This window comes from Prinia subflava, chromosome 2, assembly GCF_021018805.1.
Source record: "Prinia subflava isolate CZ2003 ecotype Zambia chromosome 2, Cam_Psub_1.2, whole genome shotgun sequence".
NCBI lineage: Eukaryota > Metazoa > Chordata > Aves > Passeriformes > Cisticolidae > Prinia > Prinia subflava.
The window spans coordinates 41,983,952-42,009,569 of NC_086248.1; the positions used below are offsets into that span (position 1 = coordinate 41,983,952).

The 25,618-nt window shown below is 33.3% G+C and overlaps 1 protein-coding gene across 1 annotated transcript in view; it reads left to right on the forward strand.

Moving 5' to 3' along the window:
• The window catches only part of GRIK2 (glutamate ionotropic receptor kainate type subunit 2), a 249,350-nt gene that overhangs the window by 128,898 nt on the left and 94,834 nt on the right, over window positions 1–25,618 (forward strand). The gene's annotated exons all lie outside the window — the stretch shown is intronic.

Here is a 25,618-nt window from a genome sequence, read left to right on the forward strand (position 1 = left end):
AGTGGTTGGTATGTGTTTTTATTTAAAAATAATTAAATGAAGAATGAATGCAATACATTTGCTGTGCCTATCCTTTTATGTAGGATGTTGAGATTTCTTCAGATAGGAAAAGTGACTAAATATAATCTTTGAAGATGTGTCAGCTTGATAAGTATTTATGTAAAGTGGTTTCTGAGAACTCAGCCCACCCTTCCAGTTTAGGAACATTATAAAACCTAGTGAAGTCCATGACAGTGACAGTACACGACAGTTTTAGATTATCACAAATACAAAGAGTAACATTCTCCAGACAAAATGAAGTAATGATTTGTGAAGGTATATGTAATCATTAAGGTTTACATAGATCTGTTATTTCTTATGTAATATACATGATTTCTTCCCTGGGAGCCTGGAAGCATTTTTTCCCATGTGTTAGAGCATGGGCTAAATACCAATGTGTGTTATTTCAAAAAGTTGATTTAAGATGTTGCTAATATTTTGCTAATGCACACTGCATATTCTTTGAACATTCTTTGAATGTTAACAGACCATATTTGCTGATTTTCTTTGACAATAACTTCTGAGTTCCAGGTCAGGACTTCAGTTTCTGTGATTTACTAAAACCTTCTTGAAGGTGTATTTTGGGGAATATAAAGGAGAATCCATGCAAAATTACTTTTCTTTAGATTTGACAGTCTAGGGTCTAGGAGTAGATCAATTAATTTACTTGGAAGGAATCAAATTATTTTACATATTAAACTTAGCATAATTGTATTTTTTTTACTATCATTTTAGGGTTGCTTAATGAGAAATTCTTAATTCAGGAATAATTTAAAGGCAATGGAGATAATAGATACTTCTTAGAAAAAAAAGCAAACAATGTGTTATTCAAATATTTAACATAGAAGAATTTAAAATTTGGAAAAAAATAGATGCATTTTATTTTTTAAAAATGAGAGTATTATTTCATGGTTTCAGGATGTCATAGTTTACTAGTTATAGGCATGGATTTTTAAAGGTAACACTCTTCATAACACAATAGCATTTTTTTTTGCCACGTGACAGAAAGATTACTTTAATTCAAATATCTTCAGTTTTACTAGAATTAAAAAATCCAAGTAATCCTTTGTCTGAGCTAAAAAACCCCAACAAATTATGCTATATAAAAGAAGTCTTCTTAAAACAGTAAAATTTTTCAATTAGAGAACAGGAACACAAAGCAGAAATGACGGCATTATAGCAAAGAGAGGATTATGTGGAGAAGATAAATTATACTTTCCTTTTTGCCCTTTTTCAGAATACAGAAAAGGAAAGAATGCAAAATCAAATTGAAAATAACAAATTTAAAACAGAAAAGACAATTTAATTACTTTTATTGTTGTAGACTCTTAATTAACCTCTGAAACTTTTCCTAGGCTAAAACAAAAAACGAGTGCTTCGCAATAAAACTATAGTGATTACATATACAAATGCGCCTGAGGTAGTGAAGCAAGGGGTGGAGGTTAGAAAGAAACTTTCTCAGTAGTGTGGGCAATTTCAATTTTGTCATAATTTTCAACTTTAAACTTTTTTTGCATCTTCATATGAAATGCTGATCTTCATATGAATTTCTGAGTAATACTAGTCAGAAACAGAATATGTTTTTGTAGCAACTTCTCATTATCTCTTTTCAGAGAGCAGTAGTGTTGAGGAAAAAAAATCAGTGTGGTAAATAGCAGGCAATCTGATTTTCTCGTATTAATATTTACTATTATAACAGTCGTACCTGTTGTGAAAATTTTAGTAAATCTACTGCATGGATGGTGCTGTGTAATGTCATTTTATTCCATGTTCTGTGCGTTTCATTAACCTGTTTACACTGTCTGTTCAGAAAATTCTTTGTGCATCAGATAAATCCACATAAATTTGGGAACTTTTACTCTAGACTGTAGGTCTATTACAGCATGCCCAGAGATCATGGAAAATATTTCCATCAACTTCTGTAGGTGTTAGTTAAGGTCCATTTGAACATATAAACCAGCAAACAACATGGAATGCAATTAAGTAGAAACAGATATTTCAGTGAGGTGAACACATATAGGATAAAATGTTCTCCTGAGTTTCTTGAGTTAGTATTTGAAGCAATGGTGAAATATAGGCCTTGAATTTGGGCCTCTATGAATGTTACTGGCATCATGACCATTATGAAACAAAAGCTGCAACTGTCATCTAAGTTGGTTCAGAATATGCACCTGAATATTTATTTACTATAGTAAGTGACAATTAGGTAAGTTTTTCCCTACTTCCCTGTTAATAATTCCTGATTTATGATTTTATGTCTAGCAGTTCAATTAGGTTAAATGATGTGTTGAGACTGAAAGTTATTGTTGATTAAAATAGCTATAAATATGATAGAGTGGTAAACAGGTAGGCATTTATTCTTGTGAGAAAGAAATTTTAGGAATCATGAAAATATTAGTTAATGCATTTGTCACTTGAAAACATCAGTGTGGGAAGAAAAAAAAAAGATAAAATTCGATTCTTAATTATCTACAGATAATTTTCAATTTAGGTAAAAGTTGTTGTTTGAGGTTTTTTTCCAGGTGTGTTTAATAACTGCTGATGTTCAAGCAGTTTTATCTGTAGCAATAAATGTCACCTTTTGTATTTAAAGTCAGAGGCTTGAAAAAATTTTATAAATAAGTGCCTTTAAAAGTGTCTCTACCTGTTTACTGTGCTGTCATTATTAAAGAGCTCACAGACAAATATTATTTCACTTTTATTTCTTGCATGTAATTTTGATATCCATTTTTAAAAAGGCATAAAAATGCACATAAATAATTCATACAGATAATTAATCATAAAATGTAATGTGAATGTATATATTTTATAATGATAACTAGTATTTTTCAGTAAATTAAGAATATATTTATTCATATATTATATTTGATTATGTAGATTCAGTAAAAGATAGTGTATATAAATTTCAAATATTACTAGGGGCAATCCAGTAATGAAGTTGCTGTGTCTCATGCAGTATTACATTATATTAAATCATGACATAAAAGCAAATATGTTTAGTTAAATTGTTAGAGAGATCCTTTCCTTTGAGAATACTTCATAAAATCAACATGTGGCTTAGCTGTTTGATGATTACAATAATCCTGCTCGCTTTTTCACCTAATTAACACAAGAAAATCCATCAGAATATTTAGTTCTTTGCATTATTTTTTAAAATTCTTTTCAGTTGATTAAAATTCAACCTTTTTTTTTTTTCAGGTCAAAAAAATCAGTACAATAGTTTAACCACTGATTTTTTGGTTTTGTTTTAAAGAACAGCAAGAGAGGAGGGTTTGTGGTCAGGTGAAAATATTTTTTGCTGAATTGCCTAATGTGTTACTGCTGTTTCATTTACAGAAAACAATACTGTTCTTTTGCATGAACTTTTTCCTTCTCCATTCTCAAATTTAAAGCCACTCTGCCATCAATGATGTATGTAAAAAAATTGCCTTATAGCAGGGTAACTAAAAATTCAGTCATATATAAAGCGATTTTAACTTAGATGGATTAACTATACTGTTATATCCAAATGAGCTAAAGCAAGTTTTGAGTCCATTCTGTCAGTCCTTAATCAAAGAAGCATGGATTAAATAATAGAAGTTTCTTGATAATTATTTTATTCTGTTTATTGCTTAATGAATGTTTGAGGGGTTTTGTTTTGGGTTTTTTTTAAGGATAAGCCAGAATGAATTGCATGTGTGTTTCTATAGGTAGAATATAACTTGAAGATTGAGTTATTGCACTTGAACTTGGCTGAAAGAGGAGTATGTTGAACTCTATATAAGTTTGTTCAGGAAGGTGTGCTCTTAAGTAATGTATCCAAATCAAAAAAGCAACTATTTGATTTTTGGTCTTTTTCTTTAAATTTCAGAAGCAGGGATATTTTGCATGTGAAAATGAATAAGAAAGAAATAGTATTCATCTCTTTAGCATTTATCTTTTCCTTACTGTCTGATTTAATTTTTGTGCTTAAAATTAAAAATCAGTTTGAATCTTTTGAGAACTGTTTGTGACAAGATAATATTCTTTATATTTTATCATTCTGAACAGTTTTTCCTTGTTTGTAGTAAAAATAAAATGTTTTGTTTGAAGTTCTACAGTGCAGAGTGAAACTAACATTTTTTTTAAAAGGTATTTGAAAGCATATATTTTTATAGTTGCCAACGACCTCTTATTGGATTGTAAAATATGGAAAACTAGTATTGTTTCGTGTAGTTAGACAATAATTGCTCAGACAAATTTGAAAGGACTAGGCAGTATTTCTTGAACTGCTTGATTTTACTGATATCAGATAAATAGAACAGGAAAGAGAAATCTTACACTGCCTGAGACTGTGAGGAATTTCATAGTTGAATGAGTGTTTAGATATGACCAAACAGGATTAGTAAGAGCATGAACCTGAAGTGATTTGTTTTTTTCTGTTTACTCAAGAGATCTATTTATTATACATTATTGGTATTGATTTTTGCTTGACTTCATAATAGAACTGATTACATCCTGTTTCACTTTCTGTCTGCTTTTCAAAACTAGAAAGGATCATTGCTATTTGTAGTAGCTTGAGATTAGATCACCCCAGTTGAATAAATGTAACTGAGTCAAAATGAATTACCAAATGTGTTCACCTCTTCAGGATGAGTGGCTACATGAACTGTACTGTAATTTTCTTTTATTTTTTGCATTGTGGACAAAACCAGCAGACACTGCAAGCACAACTACTTGTAAAATGAAGGCAATATGAGTTTGGCATGATGACAGTGTTATTGCTAATTATTTTTACAATTTTGGAAAAAAAAATAATTAAATAAAAAAAACAATGCCAACAATTCCAATAGTATGAAACCAGAAGATTCTGAATTGATATATATGCAGTCCTTGGCTCTTCCAAGTCTGTAGTAATTTTAATTGAAATTCTTATTTGCATATGATTGAGCCACCCACAGAGAACCTACAGCAGTAATTCCAAAGTTCCAGCGCACTCCTGTTTGTGTTTCCTTTTTCTTATTGGCTGAGTTGATATTTGTTCTGCAGTCTGTTGGTTTCTGGAGAAACAATCCACTACAAAGTCCATCCAGCAAGAGTATTCTTCCTGTACCCTAATATTGTCAATAGCAAAAAACTCCTTGTAAGGAATCTAGACATTTGCAGACAATACAGCGAGTCTGCTCTGAAGAGTAACAAACATTCCCATACCCATAACCCCATTATTCTTTTCTCATTGCAGGAAGGACCTTTGTTACAATTTTTTTTTTTTAACTCTTCCATGATGCAGGTAATATTCTGTTGTCTTTGTTCCATTCAGGATTTCTATATTTGATTTTCTTATCAAATTCTTTCAGAACCATTTTTTATATTTTGTGTGTGACTATATTATGTATAGTTCAGGTTGATAGTAATAGTTGTTAAACATATATACTAAAGAAACCTATATATAATATTTAAATAATATCTACTCATATGAAACACACTATCAGTAAATGCCCTACTTTTTCTGAGGAAAATGGGTTAATTTAGCATGTCTCTCATCTCAAAGGGATTAAAACTGAACCCTAGATTTTATTAGAAATCTCTTTGAAGGGTAGATCACAGTTTTCCCCTGAAACAGCTCTCATTTGCTTTTCACCAGCAAGTGGTGATGATTTTGAATACCTCATTTTCTCTATAAGCCTGTGATAATTGCATCCTTTTAGTCTACCATGTAAGGCATCCTTGCATTTTAATCTTTTGTTTACAGATACCTAGCACTTCTCATGCTTTCCTGTTGAATGCTAATGGAGAGCACAGGTCTTAGCCTATTCAGGATAAATAAGCAGTTAAGTAAGAGCTTTGAAAACGATAGCCTCACTCAACTGTATAATGAATTGATCAAGTGTCATTTCTACACATAATTCTGAGAGATTGCTTCCAAATGTTTAATTTTGAGAGAAAGACGTTTATGAATATGCATTCATTAAAGTGATAGAATATGAGTGATAGAATTTGAGTGCATTTCTTCATTTTGTCATTGTCTTGTGGCCTACATTGCCATTTATTGAAAAAATATGTCCAACCTGTGTAACGAAGCTCCCTAAAATCTTTACAAAGCAATTCATGGGGATTCGGTATCTCTTAACTAATGGCAGTGTAAAGACAGAACCAGGTAGATGTAGAACAGCTGACATTTTTTGTCTTCTAATTTACTTTCAGGAAATATATTCTTATGAAAAGATACAATTAACTTATTGGCAGACATGAAAAAATCATTAGAGAATGATAAAAAAGTGACATTGTCCAGAAGGGTACAGTGTGCACTAGAACTCAAACCCTGCTTCACTTGACTAGGAATGACTTCTGTAATAGGCTCAGGCTCATACCAGATGTGAAGCTATAATTTACAGAAATCTGAGAAATTTAAGAGCCATTTTTCCAGATGCATGACACTACCTTTTCCCCATTCTTTCCCCAGAAATATGCATTAGGAAATTAGGAAAATAGCCTAGAACAATAACAACAGCAGAGACAATAATTAAAGTAAATGCTTTTTATAGGTAAAAAAAAAATCTTCAGCATGACAATAAAAAAAAGGAAAGAAATCTAGCCTTTATATCTATGTTTTGCAGTAGGCTTATCCCTATTGATTTCTTCCACTTACTCAGAGGGGCTGTGTTGTCTTCTGTGACTTCAGAAATCTGAAAGCAAAGGTTCTTTCTTACACACAGCATAGACTGACTACCCAATAGACTAAATACGTCAGTGAGGAGCACTTTTCTCTGTTGTTTTGATGGTCTTCTTATCAAGTACTGTTTAATTTCCATTTAGATAGTGTTAGTTCCTTTATTTCATAAAATTTAAAAATTAGACAAAGTAAAATAATAATAAAAAAAAAAAGAAAAGGGTGAAGATTTCAGTGAGTGAGAGATAAGGCTCCCCCATAAATTCTTAACATATTTACAGGCAGTGTTGCAGACTGAATGAAGGGAGGGAAGTTCTGATGCAGCTGATAGAATTCAAGAAGGCAGTTCAGCCTGCAAGTAACTCATTCTCCTATTTCTGACAGCCACACCTAGAGCCCCTGTGAGCCACCTAGCAATAGTATGTGGCTTTCTTACTACAATTTTCATTTGCACTCTGGGCAAGAGATCAAGAGCAAAGAAGCAAATGATAAGAGATCATAAGAGATCAAGAGATCTTGCCTGATAAGAGATCATACTCTTTCTTGCCTGAATTAATAATGTGTTATGAAATAAAAATAACAGGGATCAGTTGAAAACAGAAAGAATGATTTTTTGGAAGATGTTTTGTATTTGCATTTAAATACATAAAATGATTTAAAATATAGAGAAAACTTATTTATTGTGCAATATGTGCCAAAACTCAGTAATCAAACTTCTATGAAAGTGGTATTTTGCTCTACTGTACTACTCCTGCCGAAGAAAACTAATTTGGTATTTCTAGAACTTTGCATTTTCATACATTTTAATAGTACTCATAGAACTGAGGCACAGAGTCCAATTACAGGACTGTGTTTGAGAAGAGAATGTAAAATTTTTGATAACTTACCTTTACTTGAAGTGTATTCCTTTTCTGAGTCTATTTAAAAACTTTCAGGTTTTCTTTCTGTTTACTTACAGTTAATACTTTTTAATTATAACTGTAGCTTAGATTTGTTTATATTAATAGTTTTTCCTCTTTAACTTTGAATATGACTCACTATGTTCATGTCCTGTGGTGGAAAATAAATTTTCAGCTGAAGTATAGGAGCTCTAAAATGGGGAATGGGGTCTGGGTTTTGAAACAAGATGTTTTTGTCATAATGGAATTAAAATTGTGCACTGGACATTTTTAGAATTTTTAATCTGAACCAGTTTAGGAAACATTTGCCCAGATAGCAGTTGAAATGCATTTCCAGCTGCTAGTAGTTTTTGTTCATATGCAATCTATATTTGTATATTTATATCCACATATGTGTATATATGTAGGTGGTGGCTGTGTGTGTGATTTGTATTCAAGTATCCTGATTTTTTTTACAATGCTACTGTCAGATGGCTTTTTTTTGGGGCCTCAAGGATTGCGGTTTTTTCCACAGGTGTAGTGGTGGTTAAGTCTGAATACTCTGTACACATGGGAGCTGGTCTAAAACCTAAGGAGGACAGAGCAGTTTACAGGGTCAACTTACAATTTCCTTGTTCCCATTCCAATTTACATGGACAAAGATCCTCTGGGATGTCTTGCCAGTGTTAAAATGACTACTATTACTGTTCCCATGGTAAGCACTGTACAGGGAGTGATTGAAGCCAGGATCTGTGGAATGAAAAGATCCAGAATTGCTATATTCCATTGACCTCAAAACATTTGGTAAATTAACCTCAAAATCAATCCCTGTGTTTCTTCAAAAATAAATGCCTTCTATATTTAAAGAATCATTTTACCCTTTGAAACACATTTTTAAGGGTTTAAGTGGATGGGACTATCTGTCTCCCTACTCCTATCTCCCTGTTCCCAATTGTCAGTGAAATATCCCTCTCTCCTCCTTTATTTCTCCATTAAGGCATGATATTCTCTATGAGTCTCTTAGGCAAATAACTTCCTATATAGCCTGTAAATTTATGCTTATTGTTGCAGTACATCCAATTGTCCTTAGTATTTACTTTACTAACAGTAGTTGTCAGGCATTGACTCTGACAGTTTCTGTAGTGACATCTCTTAAAATCATTTGTTAAATCTCAGGAGAGAATTAGTGATGAATAAAGCTGAAAATAATTTGAGATTCAGCTTAGCAGTTCAGATGTTCACTGATGCCATATGGTCTTTTGGTCTATGGTCTACACTCTTAGAAATACATTTAAAATTATATCACATCATGTAATGTTTTCTCATTTTATTTGTTGATTTTAAAAAGTTAGAGAATTACATAAAAATAAAATAGACCAGAAATTTTTCAATAGAAACTGGTGAAATGTACTCAAAGCAGAGTACTGGGGAGAAATATCATTGTTGTTAGGGAAAGAGTCAAACTTTTGACTTGGTGGAACTAGCTAATATATTTATAAATACAGCTGGAAAGCAACCAATTGCCATATTAAGAATAGCTTGGATTATTTTATCCCCAAAGAATATAATAATGTAAAAATGTTGTTTGGTACAAAATATCATCTCACCATATCCTGAAACCCACTTTTCTGGGGGTAAAATATATGACTCAAATGATAATAATTTTCATGGACACAGCATCCCTCAATAGCCTCCAAGTGTTCAGTAAATTACCCTCAAAATCTATCCTTGTGGTTTTACATAAAGAGGTACTTTGTATGTGTAAATGCTATCTTAATAAAGTCTGATGAAACACAAGTGTGAGTAACTGCTACCATTCTGTTCAGTCATTACTGTTCAGGATATTTAACCTCCACATCAGATATAAAATGAGCGATTCTTAAGAAAGTAATTTAAATTAATATTAAAGAATCTTTACTTATTTATTATTATTTGTTTAAAAGAGGATTAGACTAGTTTATATTGTAAGACTGCCAGTTGATATATGGAGGTATGTAATTTTGAAACAAATGAATGTCTGATTTTTTTAAAAAATTACTAAATTTTCATAATATAGCTAAATCTTCTGCTCTAAATTAATCTATCCTTATTGCTACAATAAAATAATAATGCTCATTACAGTGATGACATTTATGTCTTAGTTTTACTTGTCTTTTGAACAGAGAGTTTAAAAGGATTTTATAAGCATTAGAAAGATAAAATAATACCCTTTTTGTATTTCTGAAACAGCTCACTTTTTAAAAACAGCTCACTTTCTTAATTACAGAAAAAATACCTGATTTATAATTCAGTCTTAGTGGATTATTTTGATATCAGTTTATATAGTAAAGAAATTGACCATAATTATTGTAAATTTTATATTACATCAGGAAGGAAAATGAGAAAGGATGCTCAAGAAATGTTGGAGAGATCACTAATATAACAATCATATAGTTGTACAATGATTTCTTAAACCATAAGAATATTCTAATTTCCTTTGGGATTTTCATTATTGTTTAATATGCACTATCAAGAAAACCTGAATGGACAAAACCAATCCAAAACCTGTCTTTTTGAAGAAAAGATATAGTATTAGCTGGCTTAAAATATTATTGTGTGTGAAAAAAAAAATAAATCTAATTGTTTTTCAAGAACTAGAATAGGTACCACTGTAGTCTGCTATCCCCTTGATGCAGTAGTGAATAACCAGGTGCATCCCTGCAGCTGCATATGACAGGCAAAATCTCTTTGCATGAAGTAATTAGTTTACAACACCCTATAGCCTGGAGCCCAGCAGGAATTATTTGCCAGCAAATACAATATAAACAAAAAGATAGCTCTTGCTGATAGCTGACTTGCTTCTTTGGTCATCAAGCAGCTTTTTCTGGTAGAAAAAGTTTCTCTTATTTTAGAGATGAATATGGTTGGAAAGCTAAATCAAGAGAAGTTGTAAGAAAACCATCTTGTTTCTGGTTCTGATTGTTTCTTGAGAGAAGTGATAAACTTGGTGAATTTGGACCATTCTAAAAACAAAATGAAAACAGTGCAAGTTTATTTCCATATAATGGATTGAATGAAGCAAAGAAAATTTTATGCTTGTAAAAGAAATATAAGAAAGAAACAAGTTTAAATACCTTTCATGATTTTTCATAAATCTCTAAGGTACGTAGAGAATTTTTGCATATTTCTTGCTAAGACACACTTTGAATGAACCTGATTCAGACAGAATATCTTTATTTGGCATCTATGCCATATCACTGACTTATCTATTTTACATTTATACACTGTATCATTCAATGCTCAAAGCATTGTGCGCTCACAGCAAGATGAATAACTCTCCCAAAGTATTAAAGGAAGATCATAAAAAATACCACAGTCTGAAAATACAGCTGCATGAAAAGTTAAAACAACTATGGATATCAATGGCAAAATTGATATTCCAGACCATAGTAAGGATAAGGGCATATAATTACACTTTTTTTTCTAGTGTTTGTTTTTTTCTTAAGTTAATCTCTGCAGCCAATACTAATATAATTATGAATATTCTTAAGTTATCCTTATGACACTATTGTGTGTTAGCTTAAATTCAGTGAAGGTAGTTTGTTGACCTTACTGTCAATTGAAAGATATACAAATGACTGTAGTCACCTGCCTGGCATTAGGAAATGATTATTTAATTTTGTTTGATTGGGGTCTGTATTCTTCAGTTCACATCTGGAAGCAAAGTCACTGCACAGCTGCTAAACAAAAACCAAGACAGACAGTCTAGAGGTGCGCTGGGCAAGTATGCTTGACATTACAATAATTACTACTCAAAAAAGAAAAGTAGTGTATCAGGACCCGTAGCGATTGCCAGACTGCTTGCAATGCATACTTGCAACACAGTCCATTTAGCCTAAGTAAAAGCTACCTTGGGATGTTTAGTATCTGCTTGCTGTGTCACAGATTGAAATGTTGTGTTTTATTGCCCACTTACCTTCTACAAAATCATTATCTTGCTTCAAAATTCCTAGTAGAAAACTGGTTGCTTGTTAGAGGCTACAGAAAATAAACAGAATTCAAAATAAAAATGTAAAAACAAATAGGAGGAGCAATACTCTTAAGCAAGAAATAATTTCAGCTTTGGGACTCTGTGTTGTAGTAGTCATTAAAGGTTAATACTGGAAATGTTTTGAAATAGATAGAAGAAGGAAGGACTTCTTTGATTCAAATTGCTGACAGATATATTTAGGTTATTGGACAATCTGTGAATGGGCCTAATGGTTATTACTGAGACCATACTTGTAAACTTTACAAACTCAGATGTTACAAACTTGGAGTATTTTCATCATAAATATGGTTTTTATCTTGCACATGACCTGTTTTGCTCAAAACAGAACAGTGCTCCTCAGAGATTAGTTTCTATGTAGATAAATATTAGCAATAATTGTCTGGTTGAATGAACAATAAGCTTTAGTTTTCCATCTCATACACACATAATACAAGATTAGTTTCTCATGTATAAACTTGCAAAAATTTTTCTTAGTAAATTTAAATTTTTATAATAATATTTTTACATGTGCTAAGGAATACATATTCTTATATAAAGATACTAAGTAATGTATATTTCTATACAATGACTAATTATTGTATGTTGCTGATTTCTAAGATGCCTGCCTTAAGATGCACAACAATCCTGTATTAAAAACCTTAAAAATATTGCCTGATCCTTTGGAAATATCTCATATCAAGCTTTTGGAAAATGAAAGCTGTAAATCTTTTCATACCTTAAGGGTCAAACATATCAAAGAGGCCAGGCTCTAATGGTTTTCTTGACTGTGTTCCATTACAAAGGCCACCATTACAGCTCATGCTGTACTCAAGGACAACATGTGTATTAACTCCTTCAGAGAAGCTGAGTAGCAGCTTTTAGTCCCACTGGAGCAGTACCAGCAAAGGCTGCTCACCTAGGTCTTGTCCTCTTGTGTAAATATATTTCTTCTAGAGAATATGATACATTATAGAATAGACTGGGTTGGAAGAGATACTTTGTTTTCATCCATCTCAATCTCCAACACTGAAAACAGAGGGGACTTTGAAGGTTTCCCAATGCTGTGCCCAAGTCAAGTTTTTGAGATCACCAAAGATGGAGATGGCATAATTTCTCTGAAATGTGTTTCAGTGCTTAAGTATTCTTACTTAAGAATACTTAAGAATTCTTGCTTAAGAATTCTTACTTAAAAACTCTTATGGCCAGAGAGAACCCTTCTTTCTGCCTTTTGTCTTTTCTCTGTACATCTTCAGGATGGATGTGAGTCCATCCACTCTTCAGATAGCTGAACACAGAAAGTAGATATTACCCTATTATTATTTCTGCATGTCTCTCATTCTGCTGTACTTTGAGATGTTTATGCCACAAGTGGCCCACAACTGGACACAGTACTCCAGATGTGGCCTCATGACTGTCCCATTGGACAGGAACAATCACTTGACACTCACGCTGAACGTTGCTGTACATCACATTCCACTATCCAGGTTGCTAATGAAGCTTTTTGACAGCTTTGGTTCTTATATCAAGCCAATGAGAAATACTGTCCATCACTGGCTGTCAGCTAAATTTTGAAGTGTTTCCACTCTTCTCCAAGAATGGAAATACAGGGTTTTTTTGTTCACCTTGCAGTCTGCTGGTATCCAGGCATTACCTTTCCAATTTGGCCATAGAGTTGCTATAGGACACTCTGATAAGCAGTCATTAAAATCACCTTCACATCTCCTGCTCTTTATTTAACTGCAGAGTTAATTTTTTTATCACTGAAAATACTTGAACTGATTAGATATGATTGTCCTTGTAAACCTCATTTTGCTGTTCTGAAACACTTTGGTCTTTTCTATTTGGTAGTGGTTTCAACAAGGATTTTTCCCCATTATCTTCCCAGAGTCTGAGGTGAGATTTACTGGTCTGTAATTCTATGGATCTTCCTCCCTGACCTTCTTTGAAGATAGATATGACATTTTCCAGACATCAAGGATTTCCTTTGAATGTGACCTGATGAAGAGATCTATCTCTACAAACTTTCTCTATCCATTTACTAAAACTAACTTTAGAATTAGATACTACTTTTTTGGAGGAATTCCTGGATATGATATGCCTATCTTTTGATTATGCTATAATAGTTAGTTTGTAATGGAAACAATGAACAGAGAAGAGAATGAACATGCTGCCTGCATTTTCAAGTTTACCTTTAGGACAGCTACATCTTGCAATATATCAGAAACAAAGAAATCAGGAATTGTAAATTTTTTTACAATTCCCATAAAGTTCCTCACACTGTATGAAGGAACATATTCTCAGTGCTTTTGCTGAAGTTACTCAGACCTATTTAGAGATACTTGAGTAATTTTCCAGACATAACATATTTAAGAAACCCATAAACTTTAAAATAATTTAAATTAAGGTCTTTTAAAAATAGATCTTCTACCACCAGAGTTTCTATTATAATTTTAACATTATAGTCAGTAATTTGATTTGAAAGTTATAAAACTAACCCATGAAGTCAGCAGTGAAGTAGTTGTTATAATATAGAAACAGCATAGACAAACTGTGAGATTAAAGTAAAATCCTAACATAAGAGATAAGAGTTTTTTGTCTGGTACCTATCGTAATTGATATAATTAGAAAATGAGCTTTCAGAATGTTTCACACCAAAATACAACGTACCTGAAATTTTATCTCTTGTGCCCAGCTAGAGTGAATTAAAGAAGAAAAATATTTTACACAGTATTCTTCACTCATGAGTAATGACAGAATACAAATTGTACCTTATATTGTACCCATATATAAGCATAGGTATGTTGCAGAAAGACTTATTAACTCCCGCATTAAGAGCACTTCACTTGGTGCACATTTTTAGACATATGATGCAGAAGAATGTTCTTAGCTACACTGCCTTACCCCCTCACTCCTCCTGAGATCAGGCTTGTATCAAAATCATTATCTTTTATGCATATTCAGGTCATAAGATGAACAATATATGATTAGCTTTATGATTAACCATGCAGTTATGAAAAAGACTGATTTAATTTTACTACTGATTTTAATTTCACATTTAAATAGAGTAACTTATGTTTCTTCTAAAAATACCAAAATATTGAGTACCCAGAATCATCAAGGTTGGAAGAGACCTTCAAGATCATCTAATGCAACCATGAACCTAGAACTACCGTAATCACCCCCAAACCCTAGCTCCAAATGCCACATCTAGATGTCTCAAACACTTCCACTTCCAGGGATGGTGATCCACATCCTGGGACAACTTATTTCAATGGCTAAACACTCTTAGAGTGAAAACCAATTTCTAATATTGAACCTGAACCTCCACTGGTACAAATTGATGCCCTTCCCTTGTTCTTTCACTTGAGATATGGCAGAAGAGACTGACCCCCACCTCACTACAACCTCCTTTCATGTAATTCCAGGGAGAAATGAGATTTCCCTTTTGCTCCCTCTCACTCCAAAAAAGATGTCAACCTTTATGTCAAAGTGCCAAATAAACCAATTATCACATTTTCTTTGAATTGAGTTTCTGTAAATTCAAGTCTGGTCTTCATAGTTACACACAGGACACTGTATAATGCCCTCTTTTTCTCTGAGAAGGAGAAAGACCCTTAAACATCATCTTCCTTTGTCAAACACCTTCTAAAATGCTTTACTAATTACTTCTAGGAGCAATGGTACTCTAGAGTGTTACTGAGCCGCAGAAATAGAGGCCTTATAAAATGTGTAGTATTAATAACCTCTGAAGATAAATAAGTAAATCATCTGTCCAGTGTGACCCCTTAGGGAAATGGAAATCACTTCTCTGTGTAATGTTGCTTCAGGCCTGCAAAGCTGTCAAAGGTATTTCAGTCAAAAGAAACTACATGTGCTTGTCAATACTTGGCAGGAAGATCTCTAGAAACGTATCATGTACTGTAGGCATAGCTTTGGATGGTCATTAATGTTTTTGTTAAGAGTTTGAATTGATCAAGGAAGATGCTGTGATACAGAACTATATCTCCTGTCTTTTTGGCAACAAGTAAATAATAATATTTTACAAACAATAATTTTAGAGATTCTTCTGAGTTTATTGTAGTGTGGGCCAAGCCAGGAATGGTGTTCTACCTAGTTTGCATTTTATAAGAAGCAGATAAGGGAGATAACATTTGTGTAATCTTACTGAGCCTTAACTAAATATTGATGTGAAACTACAGTTCTATTACAGGATGTACAGCAGGACTGTTGAATAAGGAATGAAATATTTGGCACTCTTTTTATTAAGCTATTAAGCAAGTGTACTTAGAGAGAAGAAAATACTGAAATGTCTCATTCTAGGATACAGAAAGCTGCAACTACTCTGAACGAAAAGTGGTTTGAATAAATAAAAAGGTGATTACAGGGAGTAACACGGTGTCTGAAAACACCCTCCTGGTGTAATTTTTTTCTGTTCTTTATGGCTGTCTTCACATGTCAACCATGAACTGGTAAGGTTTGATATGTATGTAGGAGAAGTTATTACTCTATTTTAATTTTCATCAAGCATGCTATTGTTCATGACATAAAATACTATTTTTTGACCACAGTTTTCCAGGAATTATAAGTGATGTGGTTTTTTAAGTGGGAATTGTGACCTAGCAAATAATTTCTAGAAAATGCAATAGTTTTTCTAAACCTCCATATTCCTAGTAAAAATTCTAATAAAAGTAAAAGAGCAATGGAATGAGAAAGAGGTGCTTCTTGAAAGGGAGTAAATCTTTTTGTCCTGTTTGTGTCAGTTACAGGCTGAAGGAAAACAAGAACTTGAATTTTGCCTTTCTCTACTCCCTGGTGAATACTAACGATGCAATAGAGACATTTTAATTCATTTAGCTAAGTACTTTATCTCTGAGTGTGGGCAGAAGTAGATGTGTACAGAAGAGTTAAAAGCTAAGAAAATCTACATGAGTACTGCTTTTGAGTACACTCCCACAAAAAAACCAGGTTGTGGCTCTCAACTTGAAAGATTATTTTTTTTTCTTTATTCAGATTAAGTTTTGTTTGAGAACATAAAAAGTATCATGAACTGAAGAAGATGTTTCTCATCCAGGACTAGATATGGTAGAGATTTCTCAAAGCAAGTAAGACGTGGTTTGTTTTTTTTTTCTGGAGAAGCAGGCAAGTCTAATTTTAGGCATGACAAACAAGTGAGCACAACAAATAATGTGGAGGCGTGGAAGCTGAAGAGGGTCACGCTGAGATTACAGGGTTACTTGGGTTCATTTCATGCATATCTTCATAGTATGACTATTCCATTTGTATACGACATTTTTTAAGCTTCTGGAAGTATTCCAGAAGTATCTGGAGAGGTAGCTGAAAGATGAAGAGCTGTGTCTAAGATTTAGTAGAAGTAAAAGGGAAGTAAGAAATAGAAGTAACTGTGTATAGAAAATAAGAGTCTATATTTGTGTGCATGCTCTTTTGTTTTTCTTTGTGATCTTCTAACCATCAAAAGATATTCACATGATAACTAATCTGTATAATCTATGTGGAGGCACATTTTCTCTTTTGCTGGATATGTAGATATAGAGCTTTGTAGAATAACTCCAGAGTGATGGTTAATTACCATTTAAACCTTATTGTAGCTCCTGGATGGGGCATGGGCAGGTTCTTTGTGTTTTGTGAGGGTAGGTACTCAAACTGTTGACCAGAACCCAAATCTCATCTCCAGAAGGACAATTCTTAATATAGGAAGAGGTATTTCAAAGATATTAATTAGCATGAAGGGTACTCCCAATTCTGTTTTGGGGGGTTAACCTTGACTAAGGTCCAAATGTTTGCTTAGGCACTCAACCCCTTCTGCAGCAGGATAAGGAGAGAAAATAGGACCAGCACACTCATGGGTTGAGATAAAGGCGGGGAGTTGCTTACCAGTGGTTGTCACAGGCTGAAAAAAAAATAAGGTGAGAAATACACAAAGACAACACTTTGCTTCCCCCCTTTTCCAAGTTTTACTTTACTTCTTCACTCCAGGTTTCTCTGCCCACCCCCAGACAGTGAAGGGAGATTGAGGGGCAATTTGTAGTCTGGATTCTCACTCATTTCTTGCCCACATATAAGTCCTTGCAATTTATATCCAATACACTTCCAGTTTTCCCTTTCCGTCTTCCTTAGCCACCCTTTTAATCACTACTGGCCAAGGTTCAGTAGATGGATTTTTATCCCAGATTTTAACCCCTGAGAGAAGTGCCCTCCATGTTAGAAGCCAAGTTCAAAACTGCTCAGGCTGAGGAGGGCCTGTAATCCAAAAGTTGCTTAGCTGTCTGATTTAGTCACTGTGTATTTTTAAAAGAGGTTTTTTCTGTTCTGTTAGACAGAGGACTCACTAGAAGGCTCAGCACCGTTAATCTGAGGCACTGTGCATCCCTGGACAAGGCTTATGCTTACGATGCTCAGGCCTCTGTTTCTAAATGTTTTCTGTTGTATGGTTGCAGGCCTGGGACAGTCACCCTTCAAGATGAGCTTAAAAATCATGAGAAAAGGATGTGCAAGACCAGGGTATTCGTGAAGGCAGAAAAAGATGAAGTCGTATAAATACAACTTAGCAACCTCTAAAAACATCAGTGTATTACCAACACTTCTACCGTACTACATCCAAAACTGAACATCATACCAGCTTATACCAGCTGCTAGGAAGAAAATTGACTCTATCCCAGCAAAAAAGAATTTACAAATTGCTTGAAATTTAAGTACTTTGAAAGATAGGGAAGAGAATTTTCCAGAGTAGTCAATTTTTTATTTCTTCTATTTTTTTTATAATGTACTCAGGGAGAACATGTATGGATAAACAATAATAATGTTCTCTGGTAAAGATATAAGAATGTGATATGAAACAACTAAATGTAGGCTATTTAGAAGGAAAATGCAAATTAAAAATATTAGAAGTATTGTGAATAATCTGTTTTTCTGAAATATCACCCAATTATTACTACTGAGTCAGAGGAATAAAGGAATACAAATGAAGATTCAAAGATTCTCAGGTATGCTAAGAGCCGAAAGAGCAAAGCATACAGAGGGGAAAGTCATGCTGGAGACATCATTTTACTTATGCCACCAAAAAGGGGGCAAAATTTTTTCTAACACAACGAATACTCTACTTTTCTGAGTGGTCCCTCAGATGCAGAAAAGTTGTTAATCTTGAGAAAACTAAAAAGGAATCAAATCTTTTAACATCTCCCCTACCACACCAAAGTTGAGATATCTCAGAATATCTCCTAGAATAGTTTCTGTAAGTCTTCAATGTATTTAGCAGCAGTCAGGACATGCTGATTTCAGGAGAAGTCTACAATAATTATGAAGTTCACATACATTAAAAGATAGTAATTTTAAATGAGTTTCCTTCAGATTCTTGACAGTCATTTAATATTTATCTTTATCGACATTTCTTCTGTTCAAGAAATGGATGGACTAATATTCTGGAAATTGAAAAGTTTGAAGAATTTGAAGAAATGTAAGAATTAAAAGAAATGTAAGAATTGCCCCTGTCTATATTTCTTTGGATTTTAAAGCAAGACTAGTAGTCAATACAGCAGTAAAAACTGACAAATTCAAAAATCACCAAATATTCCCTGTTGCTGCGTTATATTACTCCTGAATGATTCATGTTGCTTATAGTAGAAGTTTACGAAACAAATTTTATATTATTTGCTTATAAGATAATTTTTTTGGTTGGTTGGTTGGTTTGTTGTTGTTGGTTTGGTTTGGTTTGGTTTGGTTTGGTTTGGTTTGGTTTGGTTTGGTTTGGTTTGGTTTGGTTTGGTTTGGTTTGGTTTGGTTTGGTTTGGTTTGGTTTGGTTTGGTTTGGTTTTTTTTGGTATTAGCCAGGAAGCTTAAGTTGTATAAAAATGGGACAAGATATATTCATTCATATGATGAAGATTTTGGTTCAGATCCTGCAGTAGCTTATGTATTTGTATTTTATCTCTGACAGAATTAGGTTTTACATCAGATTATGTTTAAAATTATTAGTGCCTATAAGCAATTTAAAGGTATAGGAGGTAAACATATTGAACAAAGTTCTGTAAAGTCTGTATAGAACTTGCATATGAATCTTGTGCTTTCTAGACTTTAGATTGAATGATATCACCTAAATTTAGAAGACATAGATATTCTTTTAGTGATATAAAAAGTCCTTTACATAAGGTTAAATTTCTAGTCAATGGAGAGGTGATAATGATTCAATGATTCAACTGCCTTAGATGGAGATGGGATTTCTTTTATATAAAAGGGGTGTTAGATGATTAGTTCTTTTCAGGAAGCAGCAAAAGCATGGCAGCTATATGAGGGAAAGTGATGTGGAAGATGAGCACAGTGCAAGCAAGGGAATTACTGTACTGAGAAATGTATCTGAGCAGGGCAGGGGTGTTGGTAATAACAGTCTCTGTTTACAGTCCAGAAGTCATCAGACGTGGCAATGAATGTCACAAGGTGAAACAATAAAGGAGCCAAGCAAAAATCTCAGTTTTTCTAAAAGCCATTATTTAGGAAAAAAAGAAATGGAGGTTTTAATAAAGAGAAGTAGTGACATGCTTTATTCTTAAGTAGTGTAGTATGTTATAATAAAGTATGTTATATAAATCTCAGATCCTGGATATTCTTGAAAACATTTTGAAATATTGTAACTTGTCAGTTCTTATGCAGTAAGATATGGATTGAGGGTGTAGTCCTGCACAGAAACCCTGTAAAACAATGACTACAAGAATCAGTCTTACACTTTGCTCTAGTGTATGGCAGAATGTGTACTTTGCTAGAGCTGAGATTAGGACTGATCACATTTTGTTGTGTTCAGCAATACTCAGCACTGGATTAGTGTGCTCATCAGTTCATGAAGAACATGGATAAGATTCTTTTGCTTTATCAATTTCTGGTCTTGAGATGAAGCCATACAGCTAGTGGAATCTTTGTGTTAATGGTTTTGCAGTGAAGCCTGTTGTCAGCTCATTTCTTGGTCTGATTGTGCAAAAGAGATGTCTATGTGCATGTACATGGGTAATCATATTTTCTTTATTTTCCTTCATAGACATGATGCAGAGAAAAGTGAGGTGATTTGACAGTTTGAAATAATGCTGGAATAGTATACACAGTGCAATTTTGTGCTGTTTCTGTGGCATATATTGCTGAGCTATGTGGAATGTGTTGGTCACATCATGTTCTAGATAATTTTTTGTAATACAGTTTGGTCCTAATTTATTTACATGTTCATTAAAAAAACCCACACAATAGTTACATGGTGTTTGAAATATCATCGAAACGAATGTAATTTAAATTAACTAAGCATAGCTGCCAGTAAATAATCTCATTAAACTCTTAAAATACACTTGCATCATACTTCTTTGCAATCATATTTTCTTTATTTCCCTTGCCTATATTCATAATTCCAGGGGTATAGGGAAGTATTCTATCTGACTCTGTCAGATTAAGAATTAAGTTTATTGCTTTGATGGTTGTCTTGTAGTTTTAAACTATCTTGTAGAGCTCGGATTTTTCTTAGCCTTTCCATAGTTGTTCTGCAGCTGCTATTTGGGTCAGAACAGAAGGCAATATCATGACAGAGATAAAGAAGAAAAATCTTTTCAGTTTATTTTTAAAATAAGAATTGAAGTCCAGGCACTCTAATGGTAGCCGATAACTCCTCATGGATTTTTAGCTAAATATTCAGTATCAACCTGTGTTTTAAAAATCTCTTGTGTTTTGCTTTTTTGATCCTAAGTGAAAAAAGTAAAATAACAAATAAAAATAAAATAATTAGGAAAAAAAAAGAAAAAGAGAAAAGCTGATTAAGACCTTCTGGAAAAGTTCTCTTTAAGAATTTAACAGGTAGCATGCTGAATATGATTGAATGACAGTACCTAATACCCGTTTTGCATATATTTGTAAGCAACACACAAAACTTGAATGGCCTCTATATATTATTAATGGGTCCAAGCAGTCTTTTTGCCACAGTGAGTACCCCTACTGCTTTAAATTCTGTTCTGTGTAATATTCCTAGGCAGCTGTGTTTTGGTATAATGAAAATGCAATTATAAATATTACTTCACTAGTCCATTTTCTCTTCTCTTTAAATTGCAGTTTTGGGTTTTCTGCTCTTTTTAACAAGTTGCTCACCAGAAGATACAGCTTAAATTAAAAATGTCTTTATCTACAGATATTACAGCCTGTATTAAGCATATCCATACATTTGCTTTCAAAACCTAATACTATGTTTGTACTATCATCAGAGATAAACTGACAGGTTTTGATTTGGGAACTATTGAAATAGGTGGAGGGTTCCCTTTACACATTCTAAGCAGCTTTGACTTGAGTTGATTTGTATAGGACATGCTAGACAACACCTTTTATGAAGGCAACTGAAAGCAGCAGTCAGTGTGTGTGAAAGGATGTACTGCTCTGAGTGTAGTAGGTGTACAAAACCCCTCTATCTACAATCACATCTAAGGTCCACGGCTCTCTATAGACTGTATTTTTATTTACAGACCAAAACTGTAGAAATTGTTCTAGTATATCCAGAATAAGTCATGTCTCCTGTTTTTGTCTCAAACGGGACACCGGAAGGAAGGAGTGGGTGTCTGCAGGACAAGAATTAACAGAATCATATCATCACAAGACTCCCTATGCCACGAGTGCAGAAAATTAGGCTCCTAAGTAAAAAAGAGAAGCATAAATGCTAGAAGTAGATCACAGTTACTATTATGACAGGTTCTGAAGTCAAACAGGCTCAAGAAGTCTCAAAAGATCACCAGTTGTGGCTCCAGCACTGGTTCAGCTGGTAGGGTGTCCGGGGACCTGTGGGCATCATCTGGGCTACATGGAGTTACCTTTTCATAGCTATGTTTCCCCACCCTGGAGATAAGTTTCTTGCTTTCTATACAAATTAGTTATCAGGTGGAGATTGTTCTTCCAGTCCTTTCTGAAAATAGGTTTGAGGGCTTTGGAGGTCTTTGGTGTTCTTGATCCACCTGTTACAGGGTCAGCCTTTAATCCATAGATCAACGGACTACATTCCTGCTTTTTGACCTTTATCCTGAGCTTGAACTTTACTGTGTTGTACTTATTTTTAGGAGCCAGAACAAGGACATTTGTCCTAGAAAATGCTGCTACATCTCCAATGTCCCCCTTCTCCAGTCACATCATGTTCTTTACCACAACATGTCCTTACCAACAACCCTTGGTTGGCTCCATGGCTATTCAGCTACAGTGTTTGAGACACACACATAAGATCCCTTGTCTTCTGGGCTTCTACACTATTATTTCAAATGCTGTGTGAATACAGAGTATAATAAATTATAGTCTCAAATAATTCGCAGGTCTGAAGTAGGTCTGTCTGATCATTGGGCACACTAATTTTAATTTCTAATGTTATGGTATATTCCTAAAGTGAAATTAAGTTTAACACAAATCTTTCCTTCCTGTGGATTGCTGAGATAGCTGACTTTTAAACATTTGCACTAGCCAATAATTTTTGGAGAGTACTTGTACCTTTTCAGTGAGTAGCAGCAATTAGGAAAACTGGAACTCAGGTCTTGTAAAGTTTATTTATAGTCTATTTTTTCAAGTATTTCAGACACCTGAAGATGTTAGAGATTAAGAGACTGTGTCTGACACGTTAGAGTAAATACTAATAGAAATGGGTAAATGGGAAGAGTACCTGTTATCAGTAGTCAGAAAAATCAATCTTCAGAATTGCGTGTGTTCACTGAAATTCTGTTTTTGCTTTATGCTTGTTATTGATTGAGCTAGTGTTCTGCATTTAAATTAGTAGGGATGCAGTCCATTCATCAAGGAAATTGATTATTCTCATAATATCATTTATTTTACCACATTTAAATACTGTGAGCACTTCTGGGATCAGGCAGAAGGAATTTTCCTAAAAGTCACTTTCTAATAAGAGAAGCTGATCAAAGCAGGTGGTGTTCTTTATACTTGGAAACAAGGGTGGTTCTAGCCTGACTTATAGAAAAACAACATTATGATAACTAAACAGGGGAAAGTTTTTCTCAAGAAGTTATGGAATTCTTGTCTTTGGGTGTTTTAGAGACCTGACTGAACAGTCCCCTGTTATGAAAGAGTGGACATTGCCCTGAGCAGGATCCTGGCTTATAAAACCCACTAGGTGAACCTGTAACTCTGTGATTTGTGAATATTTATTGCAATAGACTAAACAGCATGAAGCTTATACACATATGTAGTACAAAAAATACAAAAAAATTGATTAAAGGCACTAGACAATCTACTATCATAGATCATCCTTAAAATAAGGAAGAACAATATTTATCTGTAATAAACCAGTATTAATTTTCCTTACTTTGTAAGTAGAGAATTCTAAAACTATAAGACTCAGATTGCATTGTTTTTTTATTCCTAAAGCCATCTTGTATGTCTTGTAGGATTTTTCCTCCTTTTTTTACAACTGTGGACAATTTTTCTGTGCTTCAAAATAATATGAAAATAGTTAAATAAGCTATCAGAACAAAACTATAAAACTACCAAGTTATGTTTTAGATTGTTCAGTAATGTCACAATCACTAAAAATAACTTGAATATATATATTTAAATAAAAAAAATGTTTATTTTTTCTAGCAAAACTTTTTCTCACAAGAAAAAATTGTTTTCCAATTCAATCTTCAAATATCTCTCAGCAAAAAGTATAAAAACCTGCTTCAGTTTCACTGAGTGCTTGGTTTCCAGGTTTTGTTGGATTTGCAACAACATTACGTGAAAGATACTTAGATTTTTAATGAGACAGTAAAGTTCTGATCTGGTTTTACTTTAAAGTAATAGAAGAATTCAGGTCAAAATGTCTAATTAGAACCCAATCATCATTTTTGAACAGCATATCAGTTTTACTTTGGAGATCCAAATGAAACAGTTCTTTGTCAAGTAGACACTTTTAAGACAAGAGGTGTTTTAACATTACATTAAGACCTTCAAAGTGGAACATTTGATTTTCTGTATTATATTATGTTTGAAATATTATTGTGAAGAAAATTCTATTTTTCAAAGTGACAGATGAATTATTCAGATATCTTTGATTATAAGATACCTCAAAAAAAGCTCTTCCATAAAGGCTGCCTATCCAAGGGTTTTTAACAGAGTGGCTTTAATGATTTGAGAAATTATGAAAATATGTTACTATTGATTTAATAATTAAAATCTGTAATATTTTTAATTATTGTGCTGGTGTCTCGTGCTAGTTCCATTCTACTGTATTGCAGTGATTTTCATTTTTTTTCACTCAAATATATTATGCACATGCATTAACTTGTATTCATTATCAAAGATTTGAAGACATGATTTAAGCGTAAAATAAAAGTCCCTCTCAATAGTGTGCCTCCAAGCCCCGGGATGGTGATTAAAGCTCTTAAATGATTAGAATAATGCTGCACATTTTAATTAAAATTTAAAGTTCCACAAAAGTATCATGAGGAAGAGAGAACTGAAAATCTTATTTTTACAAACAAAATTGTAACAAAGAATAATTTATCTAGACATGTTTGCTTGCTTGATCTACAATTGATAAAATAGCATTCAGATATGAACCTGTCATAATGCACAGCAATTGCAAAGCCACAAATTAAAATAGATTGATTGTACATGATCTGCTTTTAATCTATTGCTAGACTCAGGCATCTTTCTACTATCTCTGTTCTATCTATTTTTGAGATAATTAATTAATTGTCTTTTCCTTTAAGTTTATCTTTTTCTTTTTTTTTTTTTTTTTTTTCTTTTCTCAGAGCCTGGCCCTGCAAGGTGCTTGTGAGTGTCCCCAGCTTCTTTTGGAAAACCTTTCCAGGGATGCTACTGTGCACCTCACAGGACAGGATGCAATTCCTTATTTTGCTATAGTATTTTTTTTTCTGTGAATTTTAGTGTTTATTACCCTTGTTTGATGATTAACAAAGCCACTTTTACTGCTAACTATTTATTTCTGTTATATTCATTATTTGTGATTTTGATGAAAAAACGTTTTGCCTGATGTATTTTTTGCCTAGTTAATTTCTGTGATTTAACACATATAAATTTTTTTCAAGATACAAAATACTGGCA